We start from the raw sequence: 23,437 nt of genomic DNA on the forward strand, positions 1-23,437 counted from the left end.
ACATTTGTACATCTGCTTAGATTTTTTTAACATGATAATCAAGGGGTCAATTCAAGTAATTCTGATTTTTTGGTTATGGTTGGATGGCCTTGGCTTAATCCACCCTTTAATTAGACTTGTGCATTTTGTTTCATTACGGTTCAATTTTCGGACGAAAATTTCATTTTTGGAGATTCCGATGTATACAAATCTCTGAATGGCTTTAGTAACGAATGTCAATGAATCCTAAAAAAGGTATAACAAAATTAATAAATACATTTGTTCCCTTTGTTTCACTGACATGATGGTAGTTTAGGCCCATGAGGAAATTAATTCAATTTGCATATTCATCAAAAATTAGGATTCGTATAAAAAATGGAAATGAATTTTGTTCCATACGTTAATTGCGTATGACGCCAGTCAATATTGTCCAGTCAGTTCATGCCATTTCTCTTGGTGGGTTGGAAAGCGTCCGAAAATATTGAATACTTCCATTTCAAATCCATTTGATTCTATAATATAATGAAAATAAAGCAATCTTTCAAAAAACAGCTAACGTTTTTTAATCCACCCGGTACAACGAATATATATGAAAGGAATGCTGAACATACGAAACAAACTCCAAAAATGAATCCGTTCAACATAACAAATATGGCGAAATGAAGATCTTCAATGAATGAATGCATCTAAAACAAAACAAAAATTTCTGACATGCACATAACTACCTATGACTTCTTTTTCAGGGATTCCAATGAGGAGATACTGTATCCCTGCTGGAGCTTTAGTATACTGTCTATCATGCACACAACTATGAAACTTCATTCCACTTTTTTTCAACAGGAACTTTAATGAAATAAAAACAATGAAGGTGAGGCCCCTTTATAGAGGCATATCCAGATCATTTACAGGTCCTCAGGCAGGAGTTGAGAACCTGATGGATGCCCAGGGGGCCCAGCTAAATCCTTCAGTAAACCATGAGGGATAGTGCAATAGGTTATCCATTTCAAAAGGGAAGATGCATTTGTATGCAATTGGAGTCTATAGTGCCATGCCAGTACTGTACAAACTATTAAAACACAGCAGCTTCTCTGTGCCTATTACAATTCTTATTAATACCAGTTGTGGGGTTGGGTATGGAGGTGGAAAGCTAGCAATGGAGAAAGTTGGAAATCCAAAAACAGAGAGTCCCGTAGACTTTCTAAGAGACATATAAAGCCTGTGGCTGGGATTAGCGATTTTTGTTGGGAAAATATTGGGAGCTGTGACTTTCAATTTTAATGTTATATTTGTGGAATAATCATCTTGATTGTTTTAGCTTCTTCATGATACTATTTTCATCTTTATAATATTACAGTTAGGTGGATGATTTGTTTGAAGATTAGATTTTGGGATATTGTTAAGGCAAAGTGGAACTCCAGTGAAAAAAACTGGCTGAAGTTCTACTTTGAATAAAATGTTTATAAAATAAAAATGTTAAAAACATATATTTTTAGCCAGTTATATGAAGTATTGTGTAAAGATATTGCTGTGTATATTCTTTATCCCTCCAGCAGGTGGCACTCTAAGTTTCTTTTCGCCTGTTTTCTAGTTTCAGTTTACTATGTTGTCAAAAAGCCTTTTACTTACAGAGATCTATAGAGATCATGCTGCTATTCACGCACACAATTAAATGAGTGCCATCTTTAGAGCACCATAGTGTTCCTGTAGTCCTTTGTCGCGTATGATTTATCTGTCAAACAGAGACTATAAATACAGTCATGTGAAAAAGTAAGTACATCCCATGGAAATTGTTGACTTATAACATATGTGAACAGGCAAACATTAGAACTTCATTTAATCAGTGCTTACAAATGAAGGTGACATGCTTGAAAAACAATGACACAAAAACTGACATGGTGTATTGATGCTCATAATCTAAAGTAATGAAAATGCATGTCTGTCATATGAAAAACATAAGTACACCCCTACATTTACCACCACTTTAAATCCATGAAATTAGATTTGGGTGTTTCAAATTAGGCACCAATTAGAAAACCAGTACTATATAAAGCTCAGACATTTAGGGCCCTTTCACACTGGTGCACTTAAAATTCAATTCAACCTGCATGGGAGGTATGTAAGAAAAAGCCTTTGCTGTCAAAAATACATTTGAGCATGATTACAGTTTGCAGCTAAGCAAATAGGCAAAGATCAGACTTTCTGAAGCAATGTGCTGTTGACTGATCAATCAAAGATTGAGCTGTTTGTACACAGTAAAAGCAGACATGTTTTTCAGAAACTGAACACAGCATTTCAGAAGAAGACCCTCATACCAATTGTGAAGCATGGTGCTGGAATTGTTATGATTTGGGATTGTTTTCTGCTTCATGACCTGGCCAGCTCTCAATTATTGATTACATTATAAATTAGTCATAATATCAAAGTGTGCTTGATAAGAATGTGAGTCTATACTTTATGTCGAAAAGTAGAAGCTGAACTGGAAATCATAATTTTAACAAGATAATGCACACTAGCAAATCTATCAAGGAATGGCTCAAAAAGAAGGACTGGATGGTTATGAACTGGCCTAGTTAAAAACCTGATTTGAATAAAAAATGGGGTTGGGGAATTTGAAACTGGCAGTTCATACAAGGAAACCCACAAATATCATACAACCAAAAGAATTTTGCATAGAGAATTGTTAAAAAATTTCATGTTGATGTCAGAGGCTGGTGGGCAGTTATCCAAAAGACCTGCAAGAAGTAAATTCTGCTAAAGAGGCCAATAGAAGCTTCTAAGGTCAAAGGTTTACCAACTTTTTCCAGAGGACACCAATACATCTATTGATATTTTTGTTAAATGAATAATTGAAAAGAAAAATGTTCCAGTGTTTCTTGTGTTTTTCTTCAAGTATATCATCTCTGTTCATAGGTATATTAGGCATGTGCTGTGGGTTTGGGTTGACCATAAATTTGTAAATTTGACCTGAACCTGAACTGTTTGCAGTTCACTGAGTGGGCAAACTAAATGGCCAGATTTGGCCAGTTCACCTGCTCACTTAAAACGCCAACTGCTGCAACCCAAAATTTTTTATTTAGTGGTGATATTACTACCATCACAAAATTAAGCTTCTGCCTTTATTCAAATTGTGAAAAAGCCAGTGGGTATCTTGGGCCATGGACAAAATATAGTCCTGACCATACAGGTGAAACTCGAAAAATTAGAATATCGTGCAAAAGTTCATTTATTTCAGTAATGCAACTTAAAAGATGAAACTAATATATGAGATAGACTCATTACATGCAAAGCAAGATAGTTCAAGCCGTGATTTGTCATAATTGTGATGATTATGGCTTACAGCTCATGAAAACCCCAAATCCACAATCTCAGAAAATTAGAATATTGTGAAAAGGTGCAATATTCTCGGCTCAAAGTGTCCCACTCTAATTTGCTAATTAAGCCATAACACCTGCAAAGGGTTCCTGAGCCTTTAAATGGTCTCTCAGTATGGTTCAGTAGGAATCACAATCATGGGAAAGACTGCTGGCCTGACAGTTGTGCAGAAAACCATCATTGACACCCTCCATAAGGAAAGCCTCAAAAGGTAATTGCAAAAGAAGTTGGATGTTCCCAAAGTGCTGTATCAAAGCACATTAATAGAAAGTTATGTGGAAGGGAAAAGTGTGGAAGAAAAAGGTGCACAAGCAGCAGGGATGACCGCAGCCTGGAGAGGATTGTCAGGAAAAGGCCATTCAAAAGTGCTGGGGACTTTCATAAGGAGTGGACTGAGGCTGGAGTCAGTGCATCAAGAGCCACCACACACAGACGGATCCTGGACATGGGCTTCAAATGTCGTATTCCTCTTGTCAAGCTTGTACTTGTGTTTGGGAAAGATGCACTTTCCAAGTAGAGAGGGCTTCCACCTTCCTCCACCTGGGGAACTGCCAAGCTTAATCTCAGCCAGATTATTTAATTATCAGGGCAGTGACACCATTCTGCAGGGGCATGCTGCTTTGAGGATGTTACCGTAAATTGTGCAAAAATCCAATTTTAACCATAAGGTGCAAAGGAAAAGGGCTAAATTCCAGAAAGTTAAAAAGACATCTGCTGAAGCTGAAGGTATTGAATATTTAATCCTGTGCTTTTGAGACTTGGGGAGAAACAAATTTCTTTGATACACAAGCTGATGCATATGCAGTACATGGATTGATAATAATGAAACATATTTATGTATCATTGGCTGGAATAATGTAGTGTTCCTAGAAGACGGGTTTTTCCTGCTTTCTTTTCCCCCATAGAGTATAAACAAACTCGTTTTACGAAACAGATTCGTGGAGGATATGTTATTACAGTATAACTACTTTTTTTTCTTTTAGAATTAGTTATTTGGAACATAACTAGTTCTATGTATGTAGTCTCATGTAATGTACATGGAAAGGGGATGTCACTAAGCAGAATACAGTTTTTACACTTTTTTGGTTGTATTTTGTTTTTTTTTGTTTGCAAAAGACACATGGTATGCCAGTCATGGTGAAACCTGGGTATACATTATTGTCATTCTTCATATTCACTTGGTGTCATTCAGTAAACTTATAGTCAAGCTTGCACAGTTCACTTAGAAAGTGGTGGATCCTATATATATATATAGTTCAATGTGGCACTAAGTATTTTTGGTAATATTTATATTCCCCCGCCATATTTTAGTGAAGCATATTCAGATAAGCAATATATGTTTCTTATTGCAGTAGGATCCTTACCAATGTAATAATCCCTGGAATGGATAGACATCATCCATCCTGCTTGGCTCTCTTTCTTCTTATAGGCACTTTTAACTTTTATCAAGTTACCGCATGATATATCCTTGAGAAATATATGTTTCTCTAAAATGCATACAACTTATTATACCATTAATTCATAAGAGAGAATATATAGTCGAGAAATTCTGATCATTCTCCATTGGTAATACCGTTTAAAAGTAAAATTATTTGAATTGCTTCTTATTTTGGAGATTAAATTCTTATTGGTTATGATTGTACCCAGAACTTCTATTCATTCTGACTTTAATGATTTTTTGTGGTGTATTAGTTTTACAGCTTCTCATTTGTTTGTCTGGATGCCTTGAAAGCATACCTTGTATGGGCTACTTGTAAATAAAATCTCAGTCATCTAAGCAAATAGCAAGGAATGGGAAGTAAATAGAGTGGAAGAGAAATATATTAATAACTCTTCCAATATCTCTATGAAACCTGGGGAGACAGTACAGAATTACAGAATCACAGAATTTCAAAGTAGCATTACTTTGAAGAGGAAGATAAAGCTGGGCATTCATAATACAGACTCATTTCCAGATATAGGGGCAATAAAAAACAAAACATGTATATATATATATAGTTTGACATAATGGATACATTCTACTGATTTTACAATACTGTATATACCTTCAAATGGACATATTAAGTAGGACAACTAAGCAATCAGGCACAACATTACTAGTCCTGGAGTAGGGCGATATACAGTAGATTACTATGATTTTTCTGAAGCTGAAATGAGCATTGGAGACACTTCCTATTAATAAGGCCCCGTGGGGTGGTCTTCCAGTAGAAGTATAGAAAAAATTATTTTGCCATCACTATTAAGTGGGGTGCACACTATGAGAAACAATTATTCAATTCTTGTATAGTGTGTACACAATATTCAACATTTGATTCAGACTTTCCAAAAGAAAATTTCTGAAGGGACAAACTCCAAAATTTTTCTTGTATGTGAACAGAACTAACAATTTTTGTTTAATATGTACTTATTTAGTACAAAAAAAAATCAGATACGAAAGACTGCCCATGGTCACAAACAATAAACAATAACCCACGCTACAATGCTTCTACATCAAACAAAAATAAAAGCCTTCGTCATTCAGTAACTCAATAATTTTCATACAATTAGTACCCTCCTTGGGTTTGACTTGCTGTGAAACATCAAGGTAAACTGGAGGATCATTTGCCCAAGTTGTTTTTTAGGGTGTACCCCGCTTTAGATACTATAAATATCTTGTTAGCTTAACCTTCCTGGCGGTGTGACTCGGGGTTAATTTCAGTACCAAAAGCGGTAACCCCAAGCAACACTCAGGATTACACTGCAGCAATCCCTCAAGCCTTACCTTGTCCCACGATCCCACGAGGTCCTCCTACTGTGTCCCCCAACCATGTCTGAGGGCCGATGCCAGCATGCGTCTTATTGGTTCTGTTCCCTGCAAATGTGTCGGCACGTACGGGGGCCGGAACCGGTGGGAGATTCAAAAAAGTAAAAATGTGACATACACACAATACACTGTAATCTGTTAGTATTACATTATTGATACATTATTGATATAAATACATAAAAGTGAGCGCTCTAAAATCAGCAGCCAATGCACTCAAGGTAATCACAGCAAACCTCATAAGATAATAAATAAAATAAAGTGCAGCACTAAGTAATAGCAGTGAATGTAAAAAGTATAAATGAATAATAAAATGTCCCATAAAATATCTGGAAGCATAAATAAACCGTTCATAAAATATATAAGATGATCCACTTGTTGTAGCAGTATACCAAGGCAAGTTGTGACAGGAACAAATGATAAAAGTGCGCACTCACCGGACGCGCATAGATATTGTGCATGTAATCAATATCCACCCAGGTCACTTAGGAAGACGGAGTAGGTGAGCTTCCATCTAAAGGTAGGTAATCTTGTCTTGGTGATGTATAATTAAACTGCTAGGTCCAGAGGTCCCCTTAAGGTTGGACGGGTGCACAGCCTGGGTACAGAGCTCCCTCCCTCTGGTGGTAGTGGATTGCAATAGGATGTCCTGGAAATTAATTGGCCACAATGGGAGCCAAAAAGGTGCCCATAGTGTAGTTTCTTTAGGAAGACTTTATTCAAAGGATGCAAATATACAAAACAGGGTAGTAAACACTCCATAAATCTCTGTAGTGATAAAGAGTAATACTGACCCCTTAATAAAGATGGCCGCCGGCCTTCCTCGTGGCTCCAGGCGGCTGTGACGTCATGCTCTGTTGGCTCCTCCTTAGGCCTTTCGTGCAGAGCACATCATCAACTATTACTGTATCAAACCATTTCACCTAAATTTTGTTCCTACTGCTTTGTCCTGTGCCCTGCCTGCACTTTTACTGTTCTTTCTGCCGGGAAACTGAGAAACGTCCATGGCGTCCAAAAAGTGTCCCTTTAGGTCAAAAGTGGTTTTAGGCCAGCTAGAGAACAGTGATAATGAATTAGAATCACTTGCAGAATTGAGTGATAGTGATTTGTGGGGAAATTTGTCAAAACGATTCTGCGACTGAGCTCAGTGATGTGTGAACTTGGTGTTCTATTTCAAATTTCAGTGTTTTTGGTTTGATTGCATTATTGAATTAAATTTATTATTATATTATTATTATTATTTTTTATAATTATTTATTATATTATAATTTATGATTTCGTGTTTCAAACTTTATCATACCCGGGATGTTTACTAGACTCTTGTTTGGACAGATTTAAGTGAGTTATTCCTAAGAATTACAGGCCTACAATATAAAACAACAAATTTCCATGCAAAAAAATGTACCGCTTTGACATTCAAAAATATTAATTAGTTAGAGGGAGGTTAATCTACTACCAGTCTCTATGCTTGAGGTGATATCGGTGGCTGTTTTGAAACCACATGTAAGGATGTGATACATCCAGATTTGTACTGCCCAATACCCTTGCTTACAGTAGATGTTAAATTAAGAAATAAATGTTATCAAAACGCTTGATTGCAATAATACATTACATGATAAATCCTGATTAAACAGGATTTATGCCTAATAAATCTGTGGCCCCTAATAATCAATGCTTATTTTTAAATTTACAAATGCTTTGGGATAAATCAGGAGCTAGAGCAATATTATCTCTAGATGCAGCTAAAACTTTTGAATTGGTAAACATTCAGTCAGTGATGGAAAAATGTCACATTTGTCCCAGGTTTATCAAACAGTTTCACATTTTATATCAGGATCAATGTATAAGAACTAGAATAAATAATTGCGTGTTTCCTCAATTTAAAATATGTGACACTAATCAAGGGTGCCCTTTATCGCCAATATTTGTTACTAGTCATTGAACCACTGGCATTGATGATCAGGTATTCCTTGGACATCAATGGCTTTAAACAACATCTTATAAAGGAAAAAATAGTCTTATATGTGAATAATTCCTCCAATATTTAGGAGATACAAGACACACAAGAAATTTTTCTTGTTGTAATTTCTAACTTTGGTCATTTTTCAGGATTAATACTACAGTAACTATGTATTGTTGCATAACGATGAACCGAAATCCCTTTGCCCAGCTTCATTAAGATGGTAACTTGTTTATAAAAGTTGGTGTGATTTTCACCAATCCCAAATTTTACACTTTATTAAATGTGTACTAATTTATTGTCATATTCCAGGTACAGTATAACTCCTGATGTAAACTTCCTTCTGTTGTTAGCTGGCAAATCCAGCCTTATAAAGATGATTTTGTCGCCTCAAGAACTAAGTTCATATTTAATTGCTGTGGATTGCAAAGAGCATCTTTGGAAGAATGAATAGGAGCTTAAGAAATCTTATATGGAGTAAAATCTACCAGATTACCGCTATATATAAAAACATTACAGTTTACAAAAATCGCAAAAGACTGATGAAGGCGGTATAGCTATATAGCTACCCCTAAGCTTAATTACTATATGTTTCGGAGAGGTAGATGTGTTACAGACATTAGAAAAGGGAACTTTCCATACCCTGGGTGGTGCCCCTATTTTACAAATGTCAAATAAAATGTGGAGATTGGTTAAGGAATTATTAGGGAAAGTTGGCTCCATTCACAAAGCGTTGTTTTCCTCTTTAAAATTTGTATTAAAATACATCATAGCATTTTTCAAAATGTTTTTTGGAATTCACAAAAAATGCTACTAAAATAAGGCATTCAGTATTTCATCATAATATGCTGTATTTATCTCACGAAACCATGTGGTATTTTATCTCATGCAATATCCAGTGGGATGGAAATAGTGGAGAAGAACTCCTGTCAGTTTTTATTGCTAATAAAGAGGTAAAATTGTTTAAACTGTAGAAATTTGCCAACTGACAAAGTAAGTGTGGTCCCTGCAGCATATGTATTAATACAAAAAAAAAAAAGGTGACTGGAATACCAGTCAAAGGTAAGCTGCTTTCACTGGACTCACATAGTGTATCAAAAACAAGTTAAATTAGATCAAAACAAAATAAATGTCAAATGAATGAAAATAGTATGAAAAAAAATCACACACATATATAGATACCCTTCTTCTACAACATTGTCTTTTTTATAGGTGGAAGAAGTGTATTTATATATATGTATGTGTTTTTTTTGTTTCTTTATTCTCTTCTTCGACTCTTTTGGGGGGTTTTTTTGTCTCTTTATATTTGTTAGTTCGTTATGTGATACTGCCCACGCCTACTGACTGATGGAATATTTGCTACCCTATTGGGTTCTTGTTTTATTGTTTACAACATCATTGGTTGATGTATTCATATGTGCCTATATATTCCATGAATCTGATTGTTTGCCACAACTCACCATGTAGGTAGGCTATGTTTTCTATTTTTCTGTATACTGCTTTTTACAGATTTTCAATAAAAATATTGAAATATATATATGTATGTGATTTCTGCTACTATTTTCTTTCAATATTTAACATTTAGAAAGATATTTTGTATTTGCTTAAAGTATAACTAAAGGGAATACTTTTTTTTTCGTTTCAGATAGGATAGAGAGGTATTAGAATACCTATTAGGTTTTTATTGCTGTCTGTTCCCTCATTAGGGAGATTCACCCTCTCTATTCGTCCTGTTTACCATTATTATTAAAAGTTAAATGAAAAGAAAATCCCAAATTTGAGGTTGTCCTCAGAAAAGTAATAAGGGGACATCTTCCAATGGGGACACAGATTGCAAAAATAAAAAACACAAAAAAACTGACAGGGGTTATAACATTCCCTTACTATATCCAAAATGAAAAAAAGTGCTACCTATAGCTACACTTTCAAGCAGCCTTTATCAACTTTTTCAATGCAGAAGAACCCTTGAAATATGTTTCCAGTCTTAGGAAACCCCTTCTAAAAATGATGATATCTACAAATTATGATACATTAGTGTGATGATCAGTGGGAAGAATTACTTCCTTATACTGTAGATAGCTAAAAAGATCAATGATGTCAGTGGGGACTTGTCAGTGGGAAGATATCTCTAAAACTAATTGTGAAAAAGTAAAGTATCCCCACTATATATGACATATGTTCTAACAAGGGATTAGACCATTGTGATATGCATGGACATTTTTGGAGTGTTTGGGAGGTGTATGTAGTAAATTATGTATATACTTGTATATTTACGAAAAAAGTCTCTACAAATCTGGAAAAATGACAGCAGAAAATAAGTATATTATTATTATTATTATTACAGCACAGTGGCTAAATGGTTAGCACTTCCCCCTGGCAGTACTAGGGTTGTATGTTCAAATTCCAACTACAACACCACCTGCCTGGAGTTTGCATGTTCTCCCTGTGCCTATAAGGGTTTCCTCTGGTTACTCCGGTTTCCTCCCACACTCCAAAGACATGCTGGTAGGTGAATTGGTTCCTGTCTAAATTGTTCCTAGTATGTGTTTGTATAAATGTGAGGTAGTGACCATAGATTGTACACCCCTTGAGGGTTAGGGACTGATTTGAATTTAGATTATATATGTAAAGTGCTGCGTAAAATGACGGAGCTATATAAGTACCTGAAATTAATAAATAAGTATATTTTACTACATGTAATGGGGTGGATTTACTAAATGAATGGGGTTGATTTACAAAAGACACAGAGATTGAGCACTTTGTGCAAGTGATGTTGCTCCAGAGGTTTGTAAATGAGGAGAGCTCTGCTGACTTCCATCATCTAATCATGTGCAAGCAAAAAATGCTGTTTTTTTTTCCTTGCATGTGATTGGGTATTCTTAGTAATGCATAGCTTTATCTCATGCACTAAGCTCTGGAACAACTTTAAAACTGCACAGTCAATTTGCCTTAACCTCCCTAGCGGTCTGCTTACGTTCATATTTCTGTGCTCAAAGCGATACATTTTTTTTGCATGGAAATATGTATTTTTTTATTGTAGACCTGTAATTTTTAGGAATAACTCACTGAAATCTGTCTGAACAAGAGTCTAGTAAACATCCTGGGTAGGATAAAATTTGAAACATGAAATCATAAATTATAATATAATAAACAATTATAAAAAATAATAATAATAAATTTAATTCAATAATGCAATCAAACCAATTTATTATAATAATATAACATTTAATTAAATAATATAATCAAACCAAAAACACTGAAATTTGAAATAGAGCGCCAAGTTCGCACATCACTGAGCAAAATCGCAAAATCGTTTTCAGTGTCTGATGACGAATTTCCCCACGAATCATTATCACTCAATTCTGCAAGTGGTTCTAATTTACTATCGCTGTTCTCTAGCCGGTCTAAAACCGCTTTTGACTTAAAGAGACGCTTTTTGGACGCCATGGACGTTTCTCAGTTGCCAGGCAGAAAGAACAGTAAAAATGCAGGCAGGGCACAGGACAAAGCACTCGGGACAAAATGTATGTGAAATGGTTTGATACAGTAATATTTTACTATGTGATTTTAGTGAATTTAGTGAATGTCACTTTTACAACTTTCAAATTTCCCGCCAGTTCCGTCCCCGTATGTCCCAACGTCGCAGGGGACGGAACCCAGATGACAGATGCCGGCATCCGCTGGAGGACATTACAGGGGACACTGCAGGAGGGACATCGCGGGAGCACAGGACAAGGTAAGTGATGGAGGGATCCCGGAGCAGCTCTGCAGGGTATTCCCGAGTTTAGCTTTTGGTACTGAAACTTTACCCCGAGCTACACTCGGGAATACCGCCAGGGAGGTTAAAGTAGAACTATAGGCAACACTGTTTTTTTTCATTTTGAATAGAGTAAGGAGGGATTATAACCCCTGTCGGTTTTTTAAAATGTTTTGCCATCTATGTCCCCATTTGAAGATGTCCCCTCTATTACTTTTATTTGGACAACCCCAAATTTGGGATTTTCTTTTCATTTCACTTTTAATGATAATGGTGAACATAACTAATAGAGAGGGTGAATATCCCTAATGGGGACACAGACAGCAATAAAAACCTGACAGGAGTTCTAATCCACCTCCACTCTATCCAAAAGTAAAAAAAAAATGCCCTTTAGTTATTCTTTAGGTAAATCAACCCCAATGATTTCCATATTTAGGTTTCTATGCATTACTGTTGAGAGAACTGATCCAAAACGCCTGAACCTTCTCAAAATTGCCTATTATATTTTTACATTTCTTAAATACCGCATGCCTGGACCACTACTTAATTACAGCATTCATGTAATTATTTATTTTCTTCTGTGAATTGAATTTAACGCCTTTTCATGCATTTTTTTACTGAGTATTTTGCGGTAAATACCACAAAAAGGTATAGTGAATTGACAGTGTCAGGATCCCAATGCGATATTTAGTTGCTTTTGTGAATGGCGCCCAAAGTTTTTATTTCTTTCACACCAGTTTGGGACAACTATAAGTATAAGTTAGTGGCAAAATCTAAGGCATTTAAACAATGGGACTTTTTGTGATTTGAGTATTTATATAAAATGATTCCCTAAAATAATTTCAGCAGCTACCTAAATAAAGCTTTCATCAGTATTTACTACTGCATTATCAATAGGCTCCCAGGAGAAGATAACATCTATGAGACATAGGAGTCCGTTAACAGAGGATGTGGTGTTGTATGAGCGTAAGAATGGTGTTATCTCTTCTGTTTACAACAGGGGGTCAGCAACCAGTAGATCATTGTCTACCAGTAGATCTCGGCCAGGTGACTGGTAGATCAAAGTCTGGGCTTGTTGACCCACCATCCCAGAGCATCAAACAGAATGCAATGCAGAGGGACTACTTGTAAAGTTGGAGCTGTAGTAGGGAGCAAGAACCACATAAGCAGATATCTCCTCGTAGTGCTGGCTCCTACATCCTGTCATGGTTGGTGGGTACAGCACCTGCGAAGCATGACCCATTCAACTGAATGAAGCTCTGCAAGAGCTCTGCAACCTTCTGCAGTACAGCAAAGAAGGGGTTAAACAGGCAGTGGTGTGTTGCTTTGTCACCTCCTGCTTTTACCCCTTGGACTCCACATAAGCATGCAGTTACAAGGCACTTGCAGAGTGGCCCCATTTACTTGAATGGGTCTTGACTGACAGGCAGTAGCACCCACCAAAAGCAACAGGGGATGTAATTCCTGCTGCGGCATATGTATACCTTTGGCTACTGCTTCAGCAGCAAAGGGTGTAGGGATTGGAGGGGAGTAAAACCATGACTCAACCACAGTGTTTTATCACCTCACAACTTTACACGTGAATGAGTCCTAAGAGTTCCATTGCTGGATGCAACTAAGGGCTCATTCACAAGTGCAGCAGGCACTGCTGCTCCTCTGCTAACCAATCCAAGTGTGATTGACAGGTGGTGAGGAGGCGATATGTCTCTTCCTTACCACCTGATTTAAACCCTTGATTGATGTGCAATGCATGCAATTGTGACACAGTAGTACAGCAATTAGAGATTTAAATCAGATGTGAGGAAGTGACACTGGCTGACACTGTGCTCGGTGATCTTTGACTTCTCCCATGTTGTTCAGGTAGATCTCCACCTTTTTAAGGTCGCCTACCCCTGGTTTACAATGTATTAATCCATAAATACCTGATGAATCATCTACTGAAATGTAGAGAACAATGGTCTCTAGACATAGAAAATGTTAAGGCAGATGAATAGTCAGAGATGTTAATGGCCATTTTCTTTGCCTTACAGAGTAACTCAGCAATTTATAGTCTGTAGGACATTTAGAACTTCCCTACAACTTTATAAAGCAGGCTTTTGGGGTACTCCTGATTGTACTAGATGGAACGGGCACTCCAGAAGTTTTATTAATCTTGACTGTAAATGCCATAAGCTGGTAACATATTGAAAATATGTTGATCAACGTAGTAAAGTTATTTCTAAAAAAATCTTGCATGTAACCCACATACATTAACTTTTGGGCATCTTTCAAGTCGCAGAAAATAAAGTTAGTCCAAGATTGGGGCTTTGAAGAACCCTGTTTCTAGATGGAACTTTTTTTGCAGAAAATTGAAGGAAGAAACAAACCTAAGTACAAGAACAGTATACACCTGGCCCACTTCACATTATATTGCTAACATTGATAAAATAAAAGTTAGACATAAGCCAGTTAGGCAGATTATCCCTGATTAAACCTGTCCTGCTATTTGCCATCTTTACAGTGCTTTTTTTTCTTTTTTTTCTTCTGCAGTCTCTCTTGTGAAACTCCAACCTGTTCTTTTTGTCTATAGTAAACTGCTAAGTTCTGCTGCTGGCCAATTTTACACTACTGTATCATCTGCAGCTTCTTAATTCCTGTAATAAAACACCTGCCTGTATATTTTAGTATTGATCTACTAAAGAAATAAAGCATGTTCACTTTGTAATGGGATTTTTCTAAATGGAAATTTTCACTTAGCTTAGTGAATATGGTGAAAATTCACTCTCCCTAAACCTTATCACTTGAAAAAATACTGGAAAAAAAAAACAATCAGAAGTTTTACTTAAAATTCTCTTGCAAAATGAACATGCACTTCTCTTGTGGTAAATTAACCTCTTTGTCTTTAATAGATTTGTATTGCAACCTACTATCTTTGATTAAAACTATGCTGCTTCTGGCCAGTTTTACACTGTTGCATAATGTACAGTATATGTAATCTTATCGTAATATCCCTTCGAGACTAGGCTGGCTATTTTTTTTTGTCATAATCAATCTTTATTAACATTTTCTAGCAATACAGAGTAGACAATAATGTCAGCAGATATATGTCAATCGGTCAAGAAAACAGTAATGAAATGTGTAACAACATAGGCAAACTGACACCTTGGCCAAAATCATACATAGTTGGAATAGCAATGGCAATTAGTGACTCCAATATTCCAAACAAGAAGAAGAAAAGAAAAGGAACAAAAAAACAAACAAACCACAAAACATCCAGTAAACCAATTCTGTAAGGGTAGTATTACATAAGCAATAAGACATATTACCCAGGTGTACATAGTGACATGGTCAGAGAGCACTAAAAGTCGACTAGGCTTGCTATTTAATGGTCCTACTGATGGCCAGTTTTACACTGCTGTATTATCTGAAGTCTCTTAATTCTTGACAAGAGCTTGATAAAAGTTTGCATCAGTGAAAAAAATTGCAAGCACAGTGAACTACTGGTTATTTGTATTTCCCAGTCAATATGATCTATTATTATTTGGATAAAATCCATTTGTTGCTGTTTAAGCTACCTGATAAGGTCACACGAAAAGACCCTCTCCCTACTGCACAATATTTCAAAAATGTTTGCATTTGTACCCTATAGCAGCACCCAGTTTCCCATGCTATTTTTAAAATTAGTTTGCCATTTAGTCCTAAAGATGGCCACAATTTAACTGCATGCTCCCCCCATCCTAATACATTCAAAGCTGGGTTCACAAAATTTCTAAGCCTTGGCAAATAGAACCCTGGCAGTTATGCCCATCACAGTCCAGCACTTGGCATCAACTACCTATGGATAGAATGACCTTGTTCTGTTGCAGCTGGCTTTATCCTGATATTACCAATAAAGTATGATGAGTATAGCAAATGTTTCCAAAATATGTAGAAATGCAAATATACTGACTGCAGGCAAATTCTCTTCAATGCTATCAATTATCCTCTTCTATGTACAGTATATATATATATATATATATATATATATATATATATATATATATATATATATATATATCACAGGCATATTTTGCATTACCACTAGACATAAAATCAAGGTTTGAGAACATTTTAAATCTGTATATTCACTTATTATGAAAATGTTTGTTTTTTTCCTCAAGTCACAGTTTTTATTTTATTGATTTAAATATGTTTTCCACTGCAAATGATAATTATGATTCAAATGTTTGTGCTCTTTTATCTGTTAAAAAAAAAAGTGCTCTAAGAAAAAAACAGAAGATATCCATTATCTAATGGAAAACCACAATGTAGTCAGTTATGTTTTCAGTGAGCACAAACAGTATATTGAGCTATTACTATAATGTTTATTGTAAAGTAATTTTTCATGGTGTCCTGCACTTTACTTGAATATTTCTGTAACTGTACTACATGTATAGATCTGCAGACTGGCCACTTTAAAGAAATCTTTGCTACAATCACTGCTCCTTCTTCACTGGTAACGGTTGAAATAAGATAATAGCCACATAGAAAATGAATTGTTGTCACTAAGTCAAATCTGATGATGCATGCAGAAATTCCAAGAAAGAAATATACAAAGGAGAGTTCTTGGTGTAGAATGGTTTTAAATGTATTGTGTTTGAGGCTTTATGCTAACATCTGTAGGTTGTCATAAAACATTAAATGCCTCTGCAACTTTCAGAAGATTTGTCTGTGTAGAATATTGCTGTGGTCATAACTCATTACAATCATGCTATTTACAGACCCCCTGGCCTTGCAATAGAATTATCACCCACACTAATTATAAAGAAATAGACCCCGAATGCCATGAAATGGATTGTATAGTGTTTTTTCCTTAATACATTTATATTCAGAAAAATCATATCTTTATATTTATTTTGTTACCAACAAAAACTTCAGGAGGTTTTTCTCCCCATTTCCTGTCAAATCTGACTGAGACTGGCTAACCCTTACCACCCCCCAACACCCTGTATCTTTCATTAAAAATTCTACAGTGAAAAAAGTTTTTTTTATAACATATTAACACACAATGTTAAAGTTATATTAAAGGCTCTTTTTTAATAATAATATAAAATGGTATTGCACAGAGAGGCCCCTATCTTCCTCTTCTAGGGTCTCTGCTTGCACTCTCCGTTCTTTCTTTTTGTGGGTGCCCCCATAGCAAACCATGTGCTATGGGGTACCCATGCAGGTGCACTGCCAAATGTCAATGGCGCCCACTGCTCCCAGTTTGTCCTGTGAAAATAAGAAGTGAAGAAACAAGAGTTCAAGCCAGGGACAGCCCCCCTGAATTGATAAAGGAGCCAGGTAAGTGTTTAGGAATGGACAGAAGTATTGGAAGGTTTTTACCTTTAGGGTGAAGTTCCATTTTAAGATTTCAGGCAACATTCTATGTGTTTGTAATGTAAAACATATTCAGGTAGGAAAATAGTAATAGCATTATGAATGATATATAAATTTGTTAACCACTTGAGCTCCTGAGGATTTACCCCCCTTAATGACCAGGCCTCTTTTTGCTACTTGGCGCTGCACTAATTCAACTGATAATTGCGCGGTCATGCAATGCTGCACCCAAACGAAATTTACGTCCTTTTTTTCACACAAATAGAGCTTTCTCTCAGTGTAATTTGATCACCTGTGCGATTTTTATTTTTCACGCTATAAACAAAAAAACGCCAAAAATTTTGAAGAAAAACAATATTTTTTACTTTCAGCTATAAAAAATATATAGTAAACTCAAAGTTGGTTATAAATTTAGGCCAAAATGTATTCTGCTACATGTTTTTGGTAAAAAAAATCCCAATAAGTGTATATTGATTGCTTTGTGTGGAAGTTATAGCGTCTACAATCTATGGTATAAATACTGCAATTTACGCCATTTTTCTGCTATACAGCGCTGCGCTAGTTTAACGGACAATTGCGCGGTCATGCAATACGGTACATAAATGAAATTTACATCCTTTTTTCCCCCACAAATTGAGCTTTCTTTCGGTGGTATTTGATCGCCTGTGCGGTTTTTATTTTTTGCGCTATAAAAAAAAAAGGCTGACAATTTTGAGGAAAAAAAAACAATATTTTGGACTTTTTGCTATAAAACATGTCCAGTAAAAAAAAATGCAAAAATCAAATTTAGTCATAAATTTCTGCCAAAATGCATTCTGCGACATGTCTTTGCTAAAAAAAAAAACCCAATACGTGTAAATTAATTGGTTTACGTGAAAGTTATAGCGTTTACAAATGGCGGGAAAGATACTGGGATTTTTAGGTTTTTTTTTATACTAATAATGGCGGCGATCAGCAAATTATGGCGGCGATCAGGGACTTATGGCAGAGACCAGCGACTTATGGCGGAACTGCGGCGGACATTCTGACATTGGGGGGTACTGACTTGGGGTCACTGACATCCCCAAAAACACATGGTGTCCGTTTATGAACCAGCGGTAATAGATCACTGCTCAGTTCTTTGGCATTCTCGGAGAACACAGTTCTCCTGTGAATGCAGTTTATGAAGCAGTTCTCCGAACGAAGGGAGAACGGTCTCCAAACGCTGGAGAACGGTCTACAAACTCTGGAAAACGGCTGATTTTACTATAATCTCGTGAGATTACAGTAAAAGATCAGTTTACTAAGCAGAGGTAAATTATCTCTGCTTAGTTTGCGGTCCCTCCGATTCTCCAGCTCTGGGCTGGAGAATCTGGAGGGAGAACACAGATCTCCAGTGAAGGACTGACATGATCTCCTGAGTGTCATAAACTGTGAATGACCAGAGAATAGCTGAGATCCGTTGAATCGCAGCTATTCTCTGTGTCATAAACGGACACCTAATACAGTGATCAGTGCAAAAAAAAAAAACTGACACTGTACTAATGGCAATGGGGAGGAAGGGGTTAACTTTATTTAGCAGGGAAGGGTTATAGGAGTGAGGGGAGTGTTTTACTAGGGGGCAGGGGTGTGTACTGGGCAGGACAAGGCTGATCGAGAAAGTGAAACTATTCTTTCTCGATCAGCTCATCCTCAAGCTGACAGAGAGGTGACAGACAGCACAGCTACTGCAGCTGTGCTCTCTGTCACCGTTTACTGCCGATCGCCGGGACATAGCCGCTAATCAGCGGCTGTGACCCGGCAACTGACATCTGCGGCGGTGATCCACAGGACAAATAGGGCGGCAGCGCGCCTCGCGCGCCCCCTATTTGTTTACAAAACACACGTTTTAAAACGTGGTTTTGCCTGTGAGTGCCGCCCTGCCACTGTATATGTACAGTGGCTGGGCGGCATGCGGTTAAATTAGGTCTAGGCAGTTAGGCTTCAATGACCACTGGTCATGAAAGAGTTAGATGTGGTCCTAGTGACAATCTTAAGCAGTTTGATTTTTGTTTTAATAAAAAGTTTTTCAAAACTGCTCAAGTCCATTAACTTTATTCACCAATACTACATTTCACAATTCTCATCAAATTTTGTAATAAATACAGAGAACTCATAGAAATTATCATTTCAATCGCGAAAAGGCAGAAAAACAACTGGAATAAACTTCATATTGAAGCATAAGAAAATTGATTTAGGGAGCAAAAACTTTGGATATATAAATTTTCATTGTTGGGAACAGGCATTGCAGACATGATCATCGTTCCAAATAACCTCTATTGCCATGGGCAAACAATACTGCATAGATATTACAAGTACAAGTTTCCCTTTTTTTAAATTTTGTCTTGTATATTACAAAGAACAAAAAACTACTGTTTTGTGTGTCCTCAAGTTCACAAGTGATGAAAATATGAGAAAGGGTTGGAGCACCTGAAATAGTGGTTTTATGTTCCTTGCCATATGTAAGACGAAATGGAGAAAGAACAGGAGTATTTGTGCCTCATCCCTTCTAAATTTGGATTTATGTTCTAGACAGTGTTTGGAAGTCTGACAGATGTAAGTGCACAGACTGCCTGCAATTAGATTATGTTATTAAAAAGAAAATGTTTAGTTTAATACATGGGGCAGTGAATATGAATATAGTGGAAATTAATTACAAATGTCTAGTAAGATGGTATATTACACCCAATGTGATGCATAAACTAAGACCAGAGGTCTCATCCAAGTGCCGAAGGGTATGTAGGAGTAAGGGTACAATGGTACATATCTGGACTGTCCCAAAATACAGTTTTGGAGGGAGATAATGCAATATATACAAGAGATTCAGATTAGTGTACCGACAGATCTTTGTGTTTGCCTATTTTAGAAATCAGAGCTTTCTGTGAAGCAATATAAAAATATGATATTGTTCCATCTTTTAAATGCAGCCAAAAACCTTATTTCTAAATATTGGCAAACACCAATGTCTCCAAAAATAAAAGATTGGATAGATAGAGTTGAGTATATACATAGAATGGAAGATTTATATCATATAGACGAGGATAAAATGGAAAAATTTAAGAAGGCATTTCAAAGAATTAAAAAGATTTTTAGAAGAGGTTGAAGTGTAGGGGATAAAAAAAATGATATAATTAAAAAAAAGAAATTGATCAAAAACAACAGCCTTGTCAAGCAATGTAATAGAAAATGACTGGATCAGGGATGATCAGGGATCATTGGATTTCTTATTCCATCAGAGATTCTTCAACTCAATTGGCCAATGTATTTGATTCTTTTTCTTATTTAGTGAAGAATCAAATCCAAAATGATATTGAACTATTGTATTTCTGCATGAGTGGCCACTTTAAGAGCAGTGTGTGTTTTCGGTGGGGTTGCTCTTTTCTTTTTAAGCCGTGTTCCTGTTCTGTTCTATGACAAGTATTAGTGGACACAATAATATGACATTCTAAAAAAGCATTAAAATCAACCCTTTTAAACACAAATATGCCTCTGTTAGAACTATCATTAGAGTGGAATGAAGGTTTTTTAACCCTATGATACAACTTTCTACCAAAAAATTACAGACACTGCCACAAAATATTTCCTTAAATAGCTGTCAATGTTTAAAATGTTTATTCTTATTCCATTCCAAATCTCTAAAATTCTTTTGGACAATAAATTTAAGCAACCTATTCTCCACAAAGACATGTTGAACATAGGACTTTTTATTCTTCTGTGCTGGTGGTGCAGCTGCACGGATTTTTGTGCGGATCCGCAGTGGCACCACACGCACAGATGTGAACCAAACATTACAGAGATGGCCAGTTTATGAGGGTCAGATCTGAAGATCTCACTGGTCATCTCTTTAGGCATCATGCACACTGGAACTTATAAAATTACCATTAGCATTAGCTGTAGAATGCTGTGATAAAAGAGTGAGTTTTTTTGCGTTTTTTAGCTTTTCTGCATTAACTTTTTTCAGTGTTTTTTTAGTGTTTGTCAGCATTTGTGTTTTTTAGCAGTTATACTCTCACAAAATTTTCAGGCTTCAACTTTTAGCAGTGTTTTTCAGCTTTTATCAGCATTAGAGCATTTTTACAACTAAAAAACTCTTCTTGAAACCCACTAGTTCTGAGTTTTTTTTAATTTTTATTCTTATTCCATTCCAAATCTCTAAAATTCTTTTGGACAATAAATTTAATCAACCTATTCTCCACAAAGACATGTTGAACATAGGACTTTTTCAGTTATTCAAAAACAACAATGTAAAAGAGGTCTTCCAAACCAATGAAAGCCAACCCCAGGTATTTTAAGATTTTATTTAAATTGTATAAAATACCCTCTTCACTACAAAACATAATTACATATTTTTAAAAACTATTGGGACATACTTAGATGTGTGATATTACTGTTTTAAAATGTATTCATTTTCAAAGCAAAGCTGGTGTCTACATAAAAATTATCACCCAACATGAGGTTTTTTTAAACATAGGAACTGATTAGGTCAAAATAGAATGAAAAACTGTTTTTGCTTACTTCATTATATCTGCTAAATTGAGTATTCCAAAAATACTGGGACAAACCTAGATACCCCAGCATTGATGGATCAAATCAATAACTAAAACTTTTGAAAGGGAAAAGGTTGTCTTTTTCTTAACTTGATAACATTTTTTCTACTGGTCAACAAGTATACACTTTAATACAACAAATGTTTACAAAACTAAGTTAATAACTACACCATTAACATTTGGATTGATTTAGAAATAAGGAATTATCAGTAAAACTTACAAGCAAGTTATTAAAATTTTTGATACATGTCCTTGACTCAAAGACCTCCAGGACTCAGTAAGTGTATGAATATAGAGTGTTTGGAAGTTTTTTTATTTAATTTTAAATTTTTTTATAGATACAACAATAATTCAAATAATATTATCAGTCAGTAGTAAAAATATAATGTATACATTGTAATTATATATACAATTATATAATTATATATACAAATAAAAAAACAAACAAACTTCAAATGTTAAAGAAAGAAGCAGACTTGATGGACCACTAACTTCTTTTCTTCTTTTCTGCTATCACCCTGTTTTTGTTTACAGGGACCATATACATTAGTTCGCTAACTATGCTCAGGCTCTGCTCCTTTCTTGGTAATTTTACTCACTGACTGCACCTTGCTGATCCTCATATCTCAGTGCTTGTCTCCCAGATAAAGCCTGTAAAACAGAAAATATCAGACTCACTGCAACCTCTTGACTGTTTAAGTACATAGTTTCTCCTGGTAGTCAGAAATTACATGATCTCTTACTTAGACTTTAAGTTGCAAGACAGAGCTCGGAAACCACTTTAATTTTAAAGAAAGACGTATTTTTTACTGAAAGCATAAGAATGTGATTTGGTAAAACTGACATGTGCCCTGCTGTTTATATGAAGTGAGAATTTGAATAATTGGCCAGCTATCATTAGTACATGGTTATGTACTTTTTGCACTAATTAAGTAATTTTAGAAAGTAACCTTAGTTCAACGTGACAGTATTTGCCAGTAATTTTGTTCACTTATAATGACCTTTATTTCTAAGGATCTAATTAGTATAATTGTGCTCCTGCTGCCCATGACACCCTTTTAGCTTCCGTGTGATGACCTCACCATGCTCATCACAATGACATCACTGTTTTCATGTGGCCTAACATGGTTAACTTTATTCATAATCTGACTGTTGTGCATTCCGATTCTGAGTTCTTTTTTATGCTGCAATTTATACACTATGTCAGGAATGGACTCGCCAATGGTGGTGGGACTCACCTGCCTTGTGGGCTGCAGTACCAGGGCTGGCCAGCGGGTGCTCTCAGCAACCAGAAGCTCACTCCTGCAATCAGCCATCACCTGAGGCTGATTGCAGGAGGTGTATTTAAGGAATGGCCAGACCTGCAGTCAGTGCCTTGGTGTTTGTTTCCCATGTGTCCTGTTTCCTATATCCTGTCTCCTGCCTGCTCGACTCTCCTGCTTGACTCTGACTCTGATAGAACTCCGCCTGCACTGACCCTGGCTATTCCTGACCATTCTTCTGCCTGATCCCGTTGTACCTTTCTGCCTGATTGTTCCTGACCCGGCCTGCCTACCCACTCCATCTCTCCAGCCCTGACTGCACCTGCACCTATTAGTTTAAGGTTTGTTTTGTTTTGCACTGTGTTTGTTTATTTTGTGCAGCTCATAATAAATATTATTATT

This window comes from Staurois parvus, unplaced genomic scaffold (genome assembly GCF_062004578.1).
Source record: "Staurois parvus isolate SC_StPar_1 unplaced genomic scaffold, SC_StPar_1.0 ptg000104l, whole genome shotgun sequence".
Lineage (NCBI taxonomy): Eukaryota > Metazoa > Chordata > Amphibia > Anura > Ranidae > Staurois > Staurois parvus.